Raw genomic sequence first — 21310 nt, 5'->3', positions numbered from 1 at the left:
TGGCCATTAACGTGCTTTGGAACGAGGTGACTGGATCTTGTGGGTCTGGCCCAGGGATGGCACCTGTGACTCCCACCTGCCAGAAACTTCCCAACTGGTGGTGGTGGTGGGGGCAAACGACAAATCAAGAGAAAGCCAGAAGGTATCCAGAGAGAAGGCTCTGTCGGGGAGACCATGGACTGTGAGGAGGAATCCCAGACCTCACTGAGGTTGCAAATGGGACAACTGAAAAGGTTGTGGCTCAGGCTCACCCCAGCCTTGTGAAGAGGCACCTGGAAGGGCTGGTGTGAGTGTGGCCTCGAGGACAAGCCCTGGCTGTGACTCTGACTGGGCCTCCGCTCCTCTGATTCCGAAGCTTTGCTCATTCGCCTCCCACTTGTCACAGTTTGCATCATTATTTCATCGGATAAAATTTAAATTTACCTTAAAGTTACTTAAATTTTTGGATCAGTGTGGAATACAGTAATCCACCTTTATCTGTAGGTTTGTTTTCCATAAATTCTTCAACCATCCATGGTCTACTGTAGATACTAAATGAAAAACTGAAAGTTGTATACTATTCTGCATGGTGTGATGAAGTCTTGTTGCCACTCAGTCTCCCCTGTCCTGGATGTGCACCCTGCAGAGTGTCTGTGCTGTGTACACCATGCACCGATATAAACCATCCCTCTCCGGGGTGTCTGTATACACCACCCACTGACACAGACCATCTCTCTCTTAGGGTGTCCATGCTGTATACACCACTCATCTATGGTTCCAGGAATCCACCATGGGTCTTGAAACACATCCCAGAGAATAAGAAGTCACTATCATAATAATATATGTATTTGGTACTTCGCCCCCCACCCCAGTTTCTGTCACAGAACTCCTGACCTCTTATGATTTCCTGAGTCACAGTGAGTTCCTTTAGATGTCGCAGTTCACAGTAAGGATGGTAATAAGCTGTTGTAAATGGGATCATACTAGCCTCAGGATGGAACCAGACATAGGAAAGACTGATTAGAGGGTTAGAATCTTCATCTGTGTTCCCAGACCTCCCAGGGTGCTCACAGCCAGACACTGAGCTCTACAAAGCATCATGGACAAGGGGATCTGATGGGTTTGTGGGTTGGTGAGCACAGTCACAGGCCGGAGGGTATTGTACCCACTGCATGGGGACAGAAGCCCCTGTGTACTGGACCCTGTGAACCCCACTCCATGGACTTCTCCATCTGACTATCTGTCACTATCCTCTATTATAATGATAAAATGAAGGGTTTTCCCTGGGGCCTTTTGAGACATTCTAGCAAGTCATAAAAAAGGAGGATGTAGACAGAGACACAGTTTATAGCTGGTCACTCAGGAGTGCAGATGACCAGGCAGAAGTTGAGATCAGAGTTCCAAAGGTGGCAAAGCTAGGGGCAGTCTTGAGTGACTAGGTGCTTAGCCTGCGGGGCTGATTCTGTTTCCAAGCAGAGTGTCCTCTGGAGTTTGCGCACGTGTGCTTTCCTCTCACTCTGGTGTGCTTGTACGGAGAGACTAGTCGGAAGTAACTCAGAGCTAGCTACTTGCATTACTACTGTGTTTCAATAGACAGCCAGTGTCCACTCCAGCATGGGCTAAATATATAACTCCTGAAAGAAAGCAAGGTCCACAGGCTTGCTGACGGCATGGTGTATGCTCTTGAAGTATCACTGACTTTGGGACAGCCTGGTGCCCTCCTCCACCCATTTTTTGGACTCTCATCTGATCTCACCTGATCCTTTGGGCAATACCATGAAGGGTTGGACTTCCTCCCTTTTATCATTTACCTGTATGTTTAATCCTAACTTCTTTTTAAAGTGTGTGTATTTATGAATGTAGGTCTGAAGACAACCTTGGGTATTATTCTCAGGTCTCTCATTGGCCTGAAACTCACCAATTAGGTTAGGTTGGCCAGAAGCTTCATGCCTGACATTTTTACGTGGGGGGTTGCTGGGTGTACTTGGGTCCTCCTGTCTAAGTAATCTTCTTGTCTGTGCCTGAGAAATGCTGGGATTGACGTATACACATCACCATGCCTGGTGTGTGTGCTTGAGTTTGTGGATGTGTGTTTGTGTGTGTGTGTGCTTGTGTGCAGGGGCTAAAGGTCAGGGTCAGATGTTCTGATTGGTTGTATATGTTTGGCCCAGGGACTGGCACTATTAGGAAGTGTGGCCCTTGTTGGAGTAGGTGTGTCACTGGGGGCTTGGGCTTTAAGACCCTCCTCCTAGCTGCCTGAAGGCCAGTCTTCTCCTAGAAGCATTCAGATGAAAATGTAGAACTCTCAGATTCTCTTACACCATTTGTGCCTGGACACTGCCATGCTTCCACCTTGATGATAATGGATTGAACCTCTGAACCTACAAGCCAGCCCCAATTAAAATTTGTCCTTATATAAGAGTTGCCTTGGTCATGGTGTCTGTTCACAGCAGTAAAACCCTAACTAAGACAGATGTCTTTTTTTTTTTTTTTTTTGGTTTCTCGAGACGGGGTTCTCTGTGTAGCCCTGGCTGTCCTGGAACTCACTCTGTAGACCAGGCTGGCCTCGAACTCAGAAATCCACCTTCCCCTGCCTCCCAAGTGCTGGGACTAAAGGCGTGTGCCACCACTGCCTGGCAAGACAGATGTCTTCCTCTATAATTCCACACACCTCTTTGGAGGCAGGGTCTCTCACTGAACCTGACCCTTACTAACTGGCTCTGCTGGTTGTTAGCTTCATGTCTGACATTTTTACGTGGGGGGTTGCTGGGTGTACTTGGGTCCTCAAGCTTCTACAGTAGAAACTTTATTGACCAAAAAAAAAAAAAAAAAAAAAGCGGCATTTCTTCAGCCCCTTGACTCAGAGAGCTTCCTGTTTTATCCTTTCCAGTCTTTTAATCTTTGCTCCCTGCCTTAATTCACTACAGACATAGCTTCTGACAGCCTCTCCTTACTTCCTCTGATAACTGTTCTTGCTTTGAGCAGCTTCCCCACGAGGCACTGGCCAATTTGGAGACATGGCTGGTTGCCTCTGTTAGTGGTGCAGTTGCTCTTGGCACTCGGTGGGCAGAGGCCAAGATGGCTGCTCAGCACCTCCCAAGCACAGGATGGTGACAGGTATCCCACAACAAAAAGAACGTAGCTCCAATGTCAGCGAGGAGCCAGGGTGGAAATCTGGTGTGTGGCTGACAGGCTCTGGTAACATGGTCCGTTTTCCTGGCTAGCTTAGATCGTCTGTCCCTCTACTTCCCAACCATGCTGTACTTTATTGCGGCACAAGCAACCTGACACCTGTGACCATATCCTTCCACACCCTTGGACTTTGAGCCTGGGTTTTCTGCTCCCTGAATATACTCTTCCTGTATTTACTCTCAACAATCTTACCTTTTTGAAGTTCTGTTCAAACACTCCACTCCTTAAAGGCGTCCTGGAGGCTCCTTTCACGGAACTCTGTGTGAAGCCCACTTGGCTGGTGTACACTGCATATCATTACACAAAGATCAAACTGTCCACAGCCACAGCTTAAAGGACAAACTGAAGATACCCTTGTCAGAGATATGGAAGTCCTTCTTACTCTCTCTTCATCTTTGAGTCCTTGTCACAAGCCTCTACCAGGAAATAAGAATCATTCTGACATGCAAATATTCATTCACTCCCAAACAATTACCATCTTGTGCTGACTTACTTTTCTCACTGCTGTGATAAAATAACTTACAAGAAACAAAGTAGAGGGGTGGGAGTGAGGGCTTAGTTTATGTTTCCAGGTTGTAGTTCATGTAGCAGCAAGTCTCAAGCCAGGCGCTTGAGGCAGCTGGTTACATTGTATCATTGTATCACAGTCAAGAAACAAATAAAAGAACAAAAATGTAGACGGGCCCAGCAGGTAAAAGCCTTTGCTTCAGAAGCCTGACAACCTGGGTTTGAAGTCTGGAACTGATGGGAAAAAGCCAGATTTGGTGGCTTGAATCTGTAATCCCAGCATTCCAACATCAAGATTGGAAGTGCAGACAGGAGAATTGCCGAGAAGCGTGTAGGCTAACTAGCTTAGCCTGAAGTACAGAGCAGAAACAGAAGACCCTGCCTCAGCCAGATGAAGGGTGACAGAGGGCACCTACTCTAGAGGTTTGTCCTCTGATCACCGGATGAGCACTATGGTGTGTGTAACACGCCACACACATGCATACATGCACACACACACATGCACACATACAAGCCCACATGTGTGCACACACTTGCAAATAGTCACACACATACATAGATAAATAGCGGAGAGCAATGAGTCCTGTGTCATCCCACTTTCTCCTTTTCGTGCAGTCCAGGATGAATGGTCCCACCCAGAGCCAGCAGGTCTTTCCACTTCAATTAACCTAACGAAGAGAACCCCATGACAGGTATGCCCAGAGATGCCAGTCTCTCAGAGATTCTGGATCTCCTCGAGTTGACATCTGCTCCAGAATTCCATTGACCTGTACCAAGCTGGAAGTACAACTTAAAGAGGAAGGCAGGGTCACATCACCCCCATCCCCCCTCACAAGGCACAAGACTAGCGTGCTATGAAGCAGTGACTTGAAAGATGGCTTGGGAGAGACCTTAATGGAAATGACTCAAGTCTTTGGACATTTCTGCGAAGACATCCTTGATGGTGATTGGCCTGTGAAACGTCAATGGATGGATGGCGCAACTTTGCAGTTCTGTGTGGAGGGGCAAATTATGGCAGAATTGGCACTGGACTCATGCATGTAATACAAATATGTAAAGCTTCAATTCTGTTTTGATTGTTCATAGGTCTCATATATGTATACTGTGATATATGTTTGTACTACTACATGCATGTATTATACATGTGGAAATATACTACCATGATTTTATACATCATTCTTCTCATGTTAAAGTCTTGGCTAAGACTTTTTTTTAACAAAAATCAATTATTTTCATTGTTTGTTTTTAAGACAAGGTCTCACTATGTAGACCAGGCCAGCCTCGAACTCAGGGATCTGACTGTCTCAGCTTCCTGGTTGATGGGATTGGAGTGTATACGACCATGGCTGGCAACAAAATTACATTTGACACCAACATACAAATGAACAAATCTTCATTATGGCATCTTTCTACATACACATCTCTGTGCCTGGTTCTCACTGGAGAACTGGGTGCTCCAGTTTCTTCCCCTGTTGTGTCTCCCTTAGCAGAGTCTATATTCTGCTCTTGGGCTGTGAATGTGTATCTCTATGGGCAAATCTGGTGTATTATCCAGGGTTCTCCTAAGCAGTGGTTCTCCACCTTCCTAATGCTGTGACCCTTTAATACAGTTCCTTATGTTGTGGTGACTGTCCCCAAACCTAAAATTATCTTTGTTGCTACTTCATAACTGTAATGTTGCTACGGTTATGAATTGTAATGTAAACATATGTATTTTCCAGTGGTCTTAGGCAACCCCTTGTGAAATGGTTGTTCAAGCCCCCAAACGGATCACAACCCACAGGTTGAGAACTGCCACTGCAGAGGAACAGGATTGATAGAATGAATCTGTATAGACACATAGAAAGGGGATTTATCAGAATGACTTCAGGTTGTAGAGTAGCTCGTTCAGTAAGACTGCCTCCCAACAGAAGGTCCAAGAGTCCAGGAGTTGTTCAGTTGACATGGCTCGATGTCTCAGCTGGTGTCCAGTATACACCAGAATCCTAAACAGGTCGACTCTAATGCCAGTGAAAGAATGCATTTGCTAGCAAGAGTGCTTGCTAGCAGACAGAGAGAAAGCTTCCTTCTTCTATGTCCTTTATACATGTTGCCTGCAGAAGGTGTGGCCTAGATTTGAGGTGTGTCTTCCCGCTTCAAAAAAATCTGGATTAAAATTGATTATCCTACTTCAAATGATTTAATTAAGAAGAAACAAAATCCCCCACATGTGTGTTCAGCTGCTTGAGTTCTAATTAACTCCAGAGGTAGTCAAGTTAACTGCCAAGAATAGACATTGAATCTGGACTCTGTGTAGCAGAACATGTGACGTTTTATCGTTCTCCCTCTGTGACGACTGATCTTGGTTATCAATCTGACCACATCTGGAATCAACTAAAACCTGAGGGGCTGGGCACGCCTGTGAGGGATTTTCTTGACTGGATCGTTTGAGATGAGATGACCCAACCTCAATCTGGGCCACACCTTCTGGTAGCAGCCCACAGAAAAGAACATGGAAGAAGGGACCTCAGCCTGTAAGCCACTCTAATACATCCCATACATACTCTTTCCATCAGTTCTTTCCCTCTGCCCATTGCTCTTTCTTGTTCCTCCCTTAGACCCATTCCTTCCCTTCATGCCGTGTGTGTGTGTGTGTGTGTGTGTGTGTGTAGTGTGTGTATCTATATATGTAAATTGAGAGTTCAGGGACGGGAGAAAACATGGTGTCTGTCTTGCTGAGTCTGGCTGGTTTCTCTGGCTATGGTGCTCTCTGGTTTTCACACATGGAGATGACATAACTTCACTTTTCCTGGCTGAATAAAGCTTCACTGCCAGCCCCTCCTTGTATGTACACCGACTTCCGTGTCTTACAGATACCCTTTAGTAGTTTATAGTATCATTCGTTATGTGTTGTTGAGGCATTTCTCTGCTATCCCACACTCCTCTAACCTTCTGTATTTATCTCCCTCCCTAATTATACCTCCCAACCCCCATCTTTCCACTTCCCTTATCAGGTCAACGGAGTCCTGATATTCTCCGCTCTCTTGCTACTCTTCCTCAATTCCCGACACCGGTTCCCTTTTACTTCCTTGGCTTCTGCAATTACTCCAGGATAGATAGTCCCATCTGAAATTGTGTCGCTTGTAGCCTCAGATGAGCGAAAGCAAATGACACTGGTCTCTTTGTGTATGGGTTACCTCACTCAGTAAAATCTTTTCTGATTCCATCCATTCACCTGAAGGTTTCATCTCTTTTTCTTTACAGTTGAATAGTGTTCTCACTGTGTATATGTACCTGACTTTCATTATCCATTTGTTAGTGGAAGAGCATACCAGTTGGGTGTCCAATACCGAATGAGCAGCTCTGAAAACATATATGTACAAGTAATGTTATACAGACCGAACAGGTTGTATTTATGTATTTAGAATACAACACACACACACACACACACACACACACACACACACACACACACACACTGTAATAACAAAGAAAAAGAAGCCATGAATTTGAAAGCAAGTATGGCAAGGCCCATAGGAGGGTTTGGAGGAAGAAAGACAGAGCCAGGGAGTAGGGGGATTAAAGGGTGGGAGACTGGTGGGTGATGATGTCATTGTATTACAATCTTTAAAAAAGTGCTTGCGGAAACCTCTGTGCTGGTTAGTTTTAAGTCAACTTGCTCCAAACTAGAGTTGTTTGAAAGAGGAAACCTCAACTGAGAAGATGCTCCACAATAGCAGGCTGGAGGGGATTTTCTTAGTTAGTGATTGATGGGGAGGGCCTAGCCCACTGTGAGTGGGGCCGTCTCTGGGCTGGTGGCCCTGGGTTCTATAAGAAAGCAGGCTGAGCAAGCCATGGGGAGCAAGCCAGTCAGCAGCACCCCTCCATGGCCTCTCCATCAGCTCCTGCCTCCAGGTTCCTGCCCTGCCTGAGTTCTTGCCCTCACTGCTTTCGATGATGAATTGTTTCACGAGCTGTGAGTGAAATAAACCCTTTCCTCCCCAGGCTGCTTTTGATCATGGTGTTTCATCACAGTGCAAGTGACCCTGACTAGGACAACCCTAATGTGGGACACTGGGAGGAACACTTACAAGAGAGATGTAGTGAGTGGTTCTTGTGAGGGACTTGGAGGGCTGAGCTGGAAGGAGGGGGTGGGAGGGGAGGGCAGGCAAATTCAGGAAGCTTTCCTGGCAAAACTCTGGGTCTCTCTGTTCTGCCGGCCCGCCCCCCCCCCTCCCGCCCGCCCTCCCTCCCTCCCTCCTTTCCCCTCCCCTCTCTCTCTCTGACTTCCTGGCTCAGGCAGCTAGGTGCAGTACTGCCAGAGTCTCCCTCTCCACTGAGTGAGTCCCGGAAGTGACCAGCAGAATGCAGGTAGAGAGCACAACAACCCCCTTGTCTTGCTTGAAGTGTTCAAGCAGCCAGAAGGAATGAGGAAAGCAGGAAGCTCAGACGGAGGCTGTGTCCTTCCAGACCTGTGTTGAGCCCACGAGGCCTCTGCCAAGGAGACCCATCTACTGCAAGACTCCCACGTTGCTTTCGGTTTAATGGGACTACTGTAGTTGGGGGGTTATGAGATGGCTCCACAGGTAAAGGACTTGTTGCCAGGCCTGATGACATGAGTTTGATCCCCAAGACCAACAACACGCTCTCAGTCAATCAATCAGCCAATCAATACATAGATAACTAATTCTGTTAAAAAAAAGAAACTCTAGTCAAGATCAACTTTGTTCCTACCAGTGGTCTCATACTTCAGGTGATAGCCTGGAATTTTCTGCCGAGATGAGACCCTCTCCATCTGTCTTCTGTTTCTCATGCCTCTAAGCAAGTTATCCCTAAATTCCTGCCTCTTAGCAATTCCAGCAATCCCTCACCCTGAGAAACACGGTGGAACTTCTTGTGTGTGTTGGTGTATACTCGTGTGTGTGTGTGTGTGTGCGTGCGCGCACACACACACGTGCGAGAGCTCGCATGTGTGCATGCGTGTGTAATGTGCAGGCTCAATGAAACTTAGATTATTATTTCTCAGATTCTGTTCACTTGGGTTTTTGAGACAAGGTTTCTCTCTGGCTTGGGACTCCTCAAGTAGCCTCTGCTGGATGGTCAGTGAGACTCATGGTCCATCCTGTTCTTTTGTCCCTAGTACAGGGATGGAAAAGAGATGCTTCTGTAATTTTTTTTTCTCCTTCAAACACAAGTTCTCAGGACTAAGCTCGGGTTCTCATGTTTGTGAGACAAACAAGCCATCTGCCCGCTGAGCTATCTGCCTCACTCACAAAGGGTAATTTTTAAAAAGCTAATCCAGCTTGCCTTATTACAGGCACCCCGCATCGGACGGTGGGCTCTACCAAAATTACCTCCCTCTCTTTCTATGCTAAAAGCATTTTCCAAGAAAAGACTCTTTTACCCAGGGGTATATAATTTGGCTAAAAATCTTTACCGGATGCTAGAATGTCACATTGTGTATGTGCCCTGAAGGGACTGTTCCCACACCCCCTTGTCTCTCTTATTCATCTAATTGGTGCTGTTTGGGCATTATCTCGCCAGTAGCATGCAGAGACAGGAAAAGGTCCAAAGGCAGCCATCAGGTTCTAGAACACCTGAGGAGGTGCAGGGAGCACGGGGAAGGGCACGCACAGAGCTGCTGCTTTTCCCCCGTTCCTTGTTTGGATGGTTGGAAGTCAGTCAAAGGATGGCCTGCTGTTCGGTGGCCATGGCTCACGTGGCTGCAGATCCTTCATGGCTCCAAGGGGGAGAGCGTGGCAGCCTGTGAGCCAGGATTCATTTTCTTTGTGAGAACATAATTAGGTTTGCTAAAGGGGACAGAGCATGGCTCTTCTGTGGAACTTGGCAGTTCTCTCCATCTGAGTGGAGGCAAATTAGTCCTCTCACCATGCGGAAGGAGAATGGACCAGGCCAGGACTCAGGCCTCCACAGGGGACCTTAGAAACAGGGACATGAGTGCTGTATGTTGGCTGGGAATGAGTTCAGCTAGCTTCTTTTCATATGGCCCATTCTTGCTGATGCTTTTTCTTCATGAGCTGTGATATCTAACATATCAGTGTTCAGTGGATGACTGGGAACAGTTAGAGCAAGTACAGCCATGATCCATTTGCCGAGAGGGGTTCAGCTGCCCACACATTCAAAGGTTCAAACTGTCACCTCTTTCATACCTATGGCCCAAATCCTTTCCCTAGTGAGGGCCTGGGAACCATCTAGGGTTAGTGAGTGTCTTGTCTTTCTCCAGTGGCTCCAAACTGATCTCTTCAGTCAATGGCTAGCATGGGGTCCTGTGATGAAGAGAAGCGGGACCATTACTCCCACGTCAGAGCTAAGAAGGAGAGGCAAAGGGATGCAGAGTGACTTCTGTCCGATTCCTAGTCAGGTCCTCTTATCGCTGGGTTGTTGTTGTGACCAAAATGTGACTTAACTATGACACAAGTATATTAGTTGGGTGATGTGCCACCCCTTCACATTCTGAGGACCGGGCCAGCAACTGTGTGACCTGCTGAGTAGCCCTTACTCATTACCAGGTAAGGTAGTCCACACCATGTAATGTGTTGAACACTAGTGTAAGTGTGACCAAAACTGGTCAGATTCTACTCAAGAGAACTGGGGGGGGGGGGGTAGAGGGCTGACAAGGTGGCTGAGGGGGTAAAGGCTCTTGATTGCAAGCTTGATGACCTGAGTTTGATCCCCAGATCCCACACAGTGGAAGGAGAGAACCAACACCTTCATGTTATCCCCTTGTCCCAAACACATGCTCATCCCCTCCACCAATAAACAAACAAACAAACAAACCAGCAAACATAGAACAAAAGGGTACTGTCGGTGTTTTGCATTATTGTGAGTTTCCCAAGATCCTTTGGAAGAAATGTTCTGTGTATGTTTCGGAAACTCTATTTCAAAGGCTTGAGGGTGGCGCTCAGTAGGAAGAATCCTGCCCTTACGTACAACCAGGCTATGGGTTTGGCCTCCTGTACCACATGAACTGGGCAGGGTGGCATAATTTGGTTATTCCAGCACTTGGGAGGTGGATGCAGGAAGACCATCAATTCCAATGTTATCTTGATGTAGGCAGCCTAAAACACGAGCCTAAAACAATGATGATGGTGATGATGATGATGAAATCAACAAAGATTAAACCAAAGAAGCATCGTAAAAAGGAGGAAGTGTAGGAAAGTCAGTTGTCTGCCATCAGTCATCTTGTATGGATTGATCAGGTACCTTAAAACCTAACTTAGCATCCTTCAGGTAGAGCCCCAGAGCAGAAGGGTAGTCTGACATGTGGTGCCTTGTAGGTAGAAGGTTCTTGAATGAGGCTCTTATAGGTAGTTCTTTTCCAAAGCCCTGGAGATCAACACACCGTTGAGGGCAGTTGCCCTTGAGCTTAGCAGGCTGCCAAGGGCCCTGCCGTGTATATCTAGTCAAGTAAGGGGCAGGATGATAGCACAGGCTACCTGTCTCACTTCCATGGTGAGGGACAGGGCTGCACATCTCAATGCTATGCTGAAACCGTTGACAGACGCACCCAGCAGAGGGAAAAGTTTATTTTACCTTGAGTCATGGTTGCTACACAGATCATCACGATGGGGAAAGTGTGAGGTAAGATCTGAGGTCTCGGTCATGTGTTCATAGTCAGGTCATCAAGCAGAGAGAGGGGGACGGTTAGGGAGCGGGAGGGGGGAGAAAGAGGGGAAGAGGAGTAGAGAAAGGAAGAGAGGGAGAAGAGAGAGGGAGAGAGAGAAGAAGAGAGGAGGAGAGAGAAGACGGAGAGGACCAGCTCACTGCCTCCATGGGATTGTGATCTTCATATCAAAGGTATATCATCTCAGTTGAATCTCTCTGGAGACACCCCCACAGACATGCCCACAGTTATGGGCCCTAAGTGATCACAAATCTGGTAGAGTTGACTTCACGATGAGCCATCAAAAAGACTCAGTCGGATTACTGACACCCAGCATGGAAAGCAGACTGCGGCTGGCCAGTTCTGCCAGTGGGCTGGCACAAGCTCTGAATACCCAACTGCCACCTGGGACAACACGCACAGGACGTAACAACATGAAGACGTTCTTTCCCACTCCCGTTGCTTAACCGCTGATCCATTGCTGTGAAGAGACACCATGACCAAGGCAACTCTTACAAAAGAAAGCATTTAGAGTTAGTCCATCATCGGCATGGCAGGAACATGGCAGCATAAAAGCAGACATGGTGCTGGAGGAGTAGCCGAGAATACAACCTCATTTGAGAGAGAGAGAGAGAGAGAGAGAGAGAGAGAGAGAGAGAGAGAGAGAGGAGAGGGAGAGAGAGGGAGAGAGAGAGAGAGAGAGAGAGAGAGAGAGAGAGGGGAGTGAGAGAGAGAGAGAGAGAGAGAGAGAGAGAGAGAGAGAGAGAGAGCGCTTTTGAAACCTCAAAGCTCACCCCCAGTGACAGACTTCCTCCAACAAGGCCATACTTCTAATCCTACACCTTTCAAATCGTTCCACTCCCTGGAGACTAAGCATTCAAATACATGAGCCTATGGGAGCCATTCTTCTTCAAACCACCACACCAATCGCGTGTCCTCTGTCCCCATACTTCCTCTCAAAGCAAACCAAACCCAAGGCAAACAGAACCAAGACCACATCCCTCCCAGCTGTGCTGCTCCAACAGCACTCCAGAGATGTGCCAAGAGGACTTTTAAAAATAAAGTATCAATCAATAGCATCCAGACAATGAAGGAAACCAAATCTGATTGGAGAGGCCCAGAGGTCTGCACGAGTCTAGGGTCTTGGTCTTCTCCTGCCTGGTGTGAGATAGTGTGTGGAGAGAGAACACCAGTCTGCACCACGTGCAAAAGTGATCTCTGTCATTTGCACATGTATCCTTGTAAGTTCCTAGCACAGTGCCAGGCAGACAACCTCTGCCAAGCATGCCATTATTGAATAACTGAGGACTCAACATGGACTCAGCTGGGCCAGAGCATTTGGAGCCATAGTATTGAGTATAGCCTGGTCGTACTTAGCAATGGGACCGAGCAGTGTAAAGAGCTATGAATCTAACTCATAAACAGAACTTAGAATTTGTAACGCATGCCATGAGGGTCTCTAAACCAGACAGAACACACAGTTACAGGCAGAAGACTGGCAGGTATGTAGATCTGACCAGCAGCCACACCAGCTACCTTGGGCCCAAGAGCATGTCTAAGGAGACCAGAGCTGAGAGCTTCAGGGGTTGTGGTCCAGTGGCACACAGAGCAGGTCCTCAGAGAGGCTTGGGTCCGCGCCCAAATGGCCTCTAGTTCAGAGAACAGCTGTTTTGTTCAGGTCCGGGAGAAAACAACGCAGATCCATATGTCCTTGGTAAGCCAGACTGTGTCCTGATTAGAAGTGTCCAGATGATCGATCGGACAGTCAGCTCTGGAGCACGGCCATACTGTTGAAGGTTGGTTCAATGTTCAGTTGCACCAGCATGTACCCAGTTCCTTCCACTTCTGTTTTTCATCTAGGAAATATTTGACAAACAGCTCTATTGTTTCTGCTGAGGGGAGTAACGGAGTAAAGCATGTTCTTGAGAGCTGGGATTCAAAATGAAACACAAACCCAACTGGAAAAGCCCCTTTCATGGATTGTTACATTTAATGTGTGTTACATTAACAATGAGGAAACACCACAGCACTTCCTGGCTGAGGGCTCCCAACAGGTGATGAAGATGACGATGATGATAGTGATGACAATGGTGATGATGGCGACATCAATGATGATGACGACAGTGTTGTTGATGATGGTGATATTGATGATGATGGTGGCGACGTTGATGACCATGACGGTGATGATGACAATGATGCTTATGACAGTGATGCTGATGATGTTGACGCTGATGACCATGACGGTGATGACAACAGTGATGCTGATGATGTTGACGCTGATGATGATGACAGTGTTGATGGTGATGATAACATCTGTGTGCCTTCCTATGTATGCACATGTGGGAAAGCCAGATGACAGCTTCAGGTGTCTTTCTGAAAAATGTCACTCACTTCCTTTGAGACAGGGTCTCTTATCGGATTGGAGCTTACTGACTAAATCAAGCTGACTGGCCAGTAACCCCAGGCTGCTTCTATTCCTGCTTCCTCAGTGCTTCGACTATAGGTGTGTGCTATTGCCCCTGGCATTTTACGTGGGTTCTGCGATTGAACTCATGACCTCATACTTGAAGGGAAAGCACTTTAGTGAATGATCTGCCTCTCCAACCTCCTAATGGTGCCTTAAATCTACACAGATCTTTGTTCTAATCACACACAATGGCAGTTGGCAGATAGGAAAACAGCCATGGGTACCCATGTGTTGAGGGTCTTTGGAATATGGAAAAGGAGAAAGACCACAGTCAACCCTTATCAATTTCCTTTATCGTTTCCTGTTCCCCAGGAGGAAATGCAGGAAGCAGCATGTTTTCTTGTCTTCAAATGACATCCGTGATGGTTCATGTTGATCGTCAACCTGATGGAATTTAGAATCAGCATGGAAACAAATGTCTGGGCGTGTCCGTGAGAGATCATATCACCTGGATTAGGTTAACTGGTGTGGGGAGACCGTCTCTAAAGGTCAGAACCATTTCACAGGCTGTGATCTCGTGAGGATTAAAAAGGAGAGAGTGAGCTGAGCGCCAACCATCATGCTCCTTTGCTTCCTGTCTGTGGATGGGATGTGACCCCAACTCCTGCCGCCATGCCTTCCTTGCCTTGACAGACTCCATTACTGGAACATGAGGTGAAGTCAAGTCTCTTTTCCATAAGCTGCCTTTGTTAGGTGTCTTGTTGCTGCAACAACACAAAACTACTGGAGCGGTATTAAATGTAGAATAAGGTAGGCCTCACGCAGTGTCTGCTGTTGACACCAGCCACTTGGTTCCTTCACTGCAACGGCATTCAAGTGTCTGCATTTTAAACACAGATAACTAGCCTATAGTGTTGTTTGTGTGTCCACTAAAATTACAGTTGGGTAACCAAGTTTTCTTTGAAAATTTAATAAAATATCTTTTATGGCCTGGCATAGTGCAATCTTTCAATCCTTGCACTTGGGAGGCAGAGGCGGGTGGATTTCTGTGAGTTTGAGGTCAGCTTCATCTATAGAGTGAGACTCTGTCTTAAACAAAAAACCGAAATGACTGTCTTTTATGTTTTATTAAAAAATTAATTGAAAAACCTCAAACTTGACACATTCAGTTCATACCAGTAGTGATCGCTTATAAATATCAGATACAAAATTCTGTTCAAAGTGTGGATATTTCTGGAGAAAAAAAATCTTAGCAAGGGGCATACAGGATCTAAATTAAAGAAATCAGAAGCAATTTATTTTTTTAAAAGATTTCTTTTTATTACTTCTCTCTCATCACCCCCTCTCCCTCTCTTCTTTCTGTCTCTCTGTGCCTCCCAATGTGCTGGAAACTGAACTCTGGTCTTCTGTAAGAACAGCAAGTGCTCTTGACCTTGGAGCCATCTCCCCAGCCTCAGAAACATTTTCAAAAGAATGTAACAAGAAACTTGACTACATGGCCGGGCGGTGGTGGCACACACCTTTAATCCCAGCACTTGGGAGGCAGAGGCAGGCGGATTTCTGAGTTCGAGGTCAGCCTGGTCTACCGAGTGAGTTCCAGGACAGCCAGGGCTACACAGAGAAACCCTGTCTTGAAAAACCAAAAAAAAAAAAAAAAAAAAAAAAAAAAGAAAGAAAGAAACTTGACTACAAGAAGGTATAACATGCTCCTGGGCAGAAAGAGCATGGTTCCATCTTGTCAATTATCCCTAAGTGAATGTCCATAGAACACACTAGGAACCTGGAAGAGCGATTCTAACTCTCATTTGGAAAGCTACATTGAGGAGGATCTCCAGAACATCTCTGAAAAGGAGAAGAGAAGGCCCTGCCCCAATGGATGTGACACCGTGGAATGGTGTCTCAGCTTTGAAAACATGGTGATACTGGATTAAAATAATGGGCAGAGAGAAATGAGTAGCTTTCAACCCAACCTTGCCCATGGGGCATGGTGTAAAAAGGTGGCCTTTTGAGTCCAAAGGGAGAGGAGGGCACAGTGAATAGAATGCTGGGATAGACAGCGAAGAACCTGGGGAAAGGGGCACATTGGATTTGCCCAGGCGGTGTGTCAGAGCCAACCCAGATTATGCAGAGAGAAAACACTAAAAGCCAAATGGTCTGTAAAGACCCACATGAATATGTAGGACAAGTACATATTCAGAAACAGAGAAAAGTATGAAAAGCCAATAATAAAAGGGAAAGAGGATGTGCAAACAGCATACACACAAAACATTTAAGAATTGTCCTTTTCTAGTTGAGTGGTGGTGGCACATGCCTTTAATCCAGGCACCAGGGTGGCAGAAATAGGTGGATTTCTTTGAGTTCAAGGGCAGTCTGATCTACAGGGTGAGTTCCCCCGGACAGCCAAAACTACACAGAGAGAAACACCGTCTTGAAAAACAAACAAAAGAGAGTTAGTTTTGTTTTGGTTTGTTTTTAAATCGACAGTGGCCATTAAATCCTACTAAAGTTTTCTGGAGAAGAAAAACTACGAGTAGTAGACCATTGTGACCGAAGAGGGGTGCATGGCAGATGCTGAGATGTAGCACGCCACTCAGTGGAGTCAGTAGACGCAGATTAAAAGAGCGGACTGGGGCTTCTGGACTTACCAAGTCAAAACACACCAAGTTCAGAGCTGGTGCCTGTGAGATGGAGATTTCCATATACTTCTACTCAAAGTATGGACTGACAGAATCTCTCTGGAGGGTGAATAGCTGGGGAAAGTCTCAAAGGTTCCTGTTGGTCCTGGTGATTCCTATTGATGGAAAACTATGGAACTGAATATTCAGAAAGGCCAACCACAGAATTATTTGTAGTAATGTAAAATTGAAACAAACAAACAAGAAACCAAACCACTCTCTGGAGTTCAAAACACTATCCATGAGTTGGCTCACAAAGAAAAAGAAGTATTTTATGCGATTCTAGAGAGAAAGAAGACCCTGGGGGTCCGAAGGCATATGAAAGGGTGCTGAAGGGGGTTGGGGACGGTTGGGCACTCTGTCGTGGTGATATGGGGTTCACAATGTCAGAAGACAAGCTCAGAGGATTTTGCAGCAGGGTCTCACTCGCCTAGAAGGGTTTACAGGGTGAGGACTCTGTTGGCCGTCTTTGATTCATTCCTTTTGTTGGTGTAGACTGAATGTTTGGTGGCAAATGTGGGAAAAAAGTTCTTTCAGATGCCGAATGGTGTCGAGTGTCACGTGACAGGGTTGAGATGTCACCACTCAGCCCTTGAGGACCCAGTCAAGCTCCTCACACAGTCCAAAGGCAGAGGTTCTTCACAGGGAAGCCGGTTGGTGATGTTTCCTGGCATTCAGGAGCCGGTGTTCAAGCAGCTTCATTTGAACTTCAGTCAGTAGGGGGTGCCCTGATGCTGCTGGGAAAGCCAACATTAACCAAGAACAGCACTTGCTCATGAGCATCCGGTCCTTCGTCTTGGTGACTATCCATGTCTCCACTCAGGACTCACTACTCTTATCAACTCTCAAAGCCATGTGCGCCGTAAGGGATAGAACTGTCTGAATAAGAGTTAATTGAGGGTTGCTATCAATGCTATTGTTCAAAGTGTGGTGTTTTCGAGAAGCTGATATTGTGAGGAGAACAACTTACCATCTTTCTCTCGTGACAAGTTCTCTATCATGACGTCGAGAAAGTACTAGAAGAAAATTGATGTGAACTTTCAGCATTTCCCACGCCTGTTAATCGAGACTAATGGTGACCTTTACATAAAGGACATTGTATGAGACGTTCATTAAAGAGAAAGACTTAGCTGTCGAAACTTTCTTCTTTTCAAATTTCTTCATGAAGTATAATTAATAAAATGCCACGTTTATTAAATTTTAAGGAGTTGCGTAGAGGAACCGAGAAGATAATACAACGAGGAGAAGATAATAAAATGGGTTGGGTCGGTAGCATTTTGGGTACAGAAAGGTATATTTAAGATTTGATATAGTCAACAATATCATAACAGAAGGATCAAATAATCTCTAGGCTCTACCACATGAGAAGAATAAGCATTTCAGAAGAGAAGCAAACAGCCATAGAAGCAAAGAAAGTTCCAACAATTGCCATGTTTGTCAGGGTGAAGTGTGGCAGCTGAGAGGTCCCTGCATTTATTAGCTCCTGTGGCTCCTGTGACATGGCCATATAGCGGGTGGCAGGAAATCTCTTTCCTTCAGTCCCTTAAAAATACTTAAAAGCTGTCTTAAAACAGAAAAATGTAAGTGTGTAAATGGCCACTTGAGTGACTTGAATTGAGTCAAAAGTCTAAAAGCTTTATGTAAGAGAATTAAAAAAAAAAAGAACATTAATGCCAAATAAAAATACCATTGGAACACCCATCAAAAAGCAAAAGTATTCAGCCTAATTTTTTTAAGAAGACATTTCAACAGTATGTAGCTCATGAGAACATATTTTTTTTAAAAAAGCAACCTAAAATTAGAAAATACAATAGGTATACAGCTGTGATAATGCAAAAAAAAAAAAAAAGCAGAGGTGGCAGTAATTCAAGAGAAATCATAGGGAGTAAAAGAAATCAACGGTTCTACAAACACGGACACACAAAAACATAGCAAAGAAAAATAATAAAATAACAACCAAAAAGCTTCCCCAACCCCGCCTTCCCACAAGAAAAGGATTCCAGAACTTTCCTTAGAAACTAACAAACTTCAGCTGGAGGGAAGTGTTAAAAATGTTACCTAGGACAAAAGTCTGAAGCCTATGAACCAAACAAGACACATTTTCTTCAGAATTTTTCAAAGAATGTTCACTAATCTTATCACTTGCTGATTTATATCTGATTAAACATTTACATTACAAGTCTTAGGCAGGGACTGGAGAGGTGGCTCAGTGGTTAAGAACAGAGCCTGCTCTGGTAGAGGACCCTGGTTCATGTCCCAGCACTCACGTGGTGGCTCACAATCATCTGTAACTCTAGTTCCAGAAAATTCTATGCCCTCCTCTGGTCTTTGTAGGTTCTTACACCACACACGGTACACATAAACTCACACAGGAACACACATAGACATAAATACAACACAAAATCAATAAATATTTAAAAGAGGCAGGCACATACAACCAAATTACAAGTCATGATGTGATGTCTTAAAATAGTCTTCTAAGGATGTGCATGGTGGCTCATGTTTTTAATCCCAGCACTCTGGAAGTAGAGGCAGGTGGATCTCTATGAGTTCAAGGCCAGTCTGATCTACAGAGTGGGTTCCAGGACAACTAGGATTGTTACACAGAGAAACCCTGTCTCAAAAAAACAAAAAGCAAAAACAACAAACAAACAGACAAATCAAACCAGACCAAACCAAGCCAAACCAAACCAGAAGTCTTCTAAAGTCCAACCGGGACAACGGGGGAAATCAAGAACCTGAAAAAGACATTTAGAAAATAATAACAAAAATTCGCATCCAAGTGTATCAAAGCTGAGCTTTTCAGAGAAAGTCAATGAAAGTGTGTAATGTCTCTGTCTTTAAAATGAAAAGGAGAAGGTCCATTCGTTGCTCAGTAAACACCATAGAGAAGAAAGAACACTCAGAGAGAAGCAAAAACTAAGACCATGACTAGGAAGCAAAAAGACAAAGCTAAGGAAATTGAAAGTGAGTTTCCTGAAGCTTCCACACAGATAACATGCTGACGATTCTGTAGAAAACTCCAACACTCAAAAAGGAGGACTTAGACTGGGGACCGAAGTTATAAGACGTATATGCGTATAGGCTACCTCACTAGTAATTCTCCAAAAAAAAAAAAGTGTCTCTCTATACCAAATTAAAGTTCTTAAATTTGGTTCAAGATGAAAGGTCCCTTTTCAGGTTGGTAAAGGAGGAAACAAATTCAGAAATTCATCAGGGAACTGTTAAGTTTCAAATAAAGGACTCTACATGGAATGTTCAGGAATGTTTTTTTCAGAAGGAAAAGAACCGTGGCTTGCAGGAAGCATCCCTGGCAGACATGGCAGACACAGTACAGCTGAGGGGAGGCCCAGGCAGGAGTGGAGGAAGCCAGGAATACAGAGAGAGAAACCACCAAAAGCACACTGTATTACAGAGAAAACAAAATTCCTGGAATTCAAGGATGGTTCAACCACAGAACTAATAATATAAGCCACGAGCAAATTAGATGATGCGCTCCCCTAGATTTTGAAAAGTAACATGACAAAATCCAACTGCGTTTTGTGAAATAGGACAATGAGCTCAGTTTCTTAATACGTTATTTCTTTTTAAAAAATTAAAATAATGCATTAATTCTAAAAAAAATAAAATTCTAGCCAGTAAAAATTATAGAGGTATTTTTTTATAAGAAGGATGAAATTACAGTTCAGATTCACTTAATGTGGATGTGGAACAATTAAGACACGAGGCAAATACAGAATATGCTCACAGAGAAAGGACAGAGCGTCTGTACTAAGCTAAGAAAGGAGCCAATCTCTGGAAGCAGACAGCCCAGTAACCCAGGAGTGTTCCCCATGCACCACCAGCAGCACTCACTAAACAGGACAAGAGGGGCCAGCGAATCCCTACAAACAAGCCGCACAAGGGACACATGTGATCACGTATTGGAAACTGCCAGAAGAGATTTTGACGGTGAGCCATGCTGTTCTCTGGTAAGGAAACTTTATTCCTCACCCTCTTTCTTTTTCTTGGCTTTTAAAATATGCTCTGGTGGGCACACAGAATAATGGATTCATGACACTTTCACACATACATGTCAATGTGGCTGGCTCACACCTCCTCCAATCCTCAATCTCCCCTTATCCCCTCCTGGTAACCCCTCTCCCTACAAATATACTTGTTGATAGTTGTAAACATCAAGTGCTGGGCCTCACACCTGCAAGGTGAGTGCACTCACTGTGCTTCGGCCCTTACCCTCAATGGCAGTTCCTTAAATCTGACTAACTGCCAGGAAGACATTAAACTAACAAACAAAATAGTTCCAGCAAATTAGCAGAAGGTTCTTTAGAAAAGAATGGCTTTATAGAAATCTAAAGTATTTAGTTCAATGTAAATGAGCCCAGTGACAGAGGTGGGCGTCCAGGCTGTTCACAAAGCTTGACTCTAGGATATCGGTGTCAGAGCCTCCATCACCTGGCCAGGTTACACAGCTTCCTAAACTTTACAAAACAACATACGCCTTCCTCATGAACCAGTCTATAAACTGCAAGTGTCAGAGCACACGAGTTTACAGTCAAGAAATAAAATTACATATGTCAGAGTGTGTTGGTATATGCCTGTGATCTCACATGAGGGAGGCTGAAGCAGATAGACCCTGAGGACCACACAGTGAGACCATGCCTCAAAACAATTTGTCTCACAAATCTCAATAATTCAAAGATCACCTAAGCTTATGCTGAATGCTTAACACTGGGGAAAAAAAAAACATTGAAGTTAAAACAGAGAGACCAACAGAATATAAAGAAACAGCAAAATATAAAAGCCACAAGAAAATAAAATGATGTAAAGATTTAAAGACATAAGAAAGCATTGCTGTCCTAGTTATGGCTTCTATTGGTGTGAGTGAACAGACACCATGACCACAGCAACTCTTATAAAGGCCAACATTTAACTGGGACTGGATTACAG

Source organism: Grammomys surdaster, unplaced genomic scaffold (assembly GCF_004785775.1).
Source record: "Grammomys surdaster isolate TR1022 unplaced genomic scaffold, NIH_TR_1.0 193, whole genome shotgun sequence".
Classification (NCBI taxonomy): Eukaryota; Metazoa; Chordata; class Mammalia; order Rodentia; family Muridae; genus Grammomys; species Grammomys surdaster.
This window is presented reverse-complemented; position numbering follows the sequence as displayed.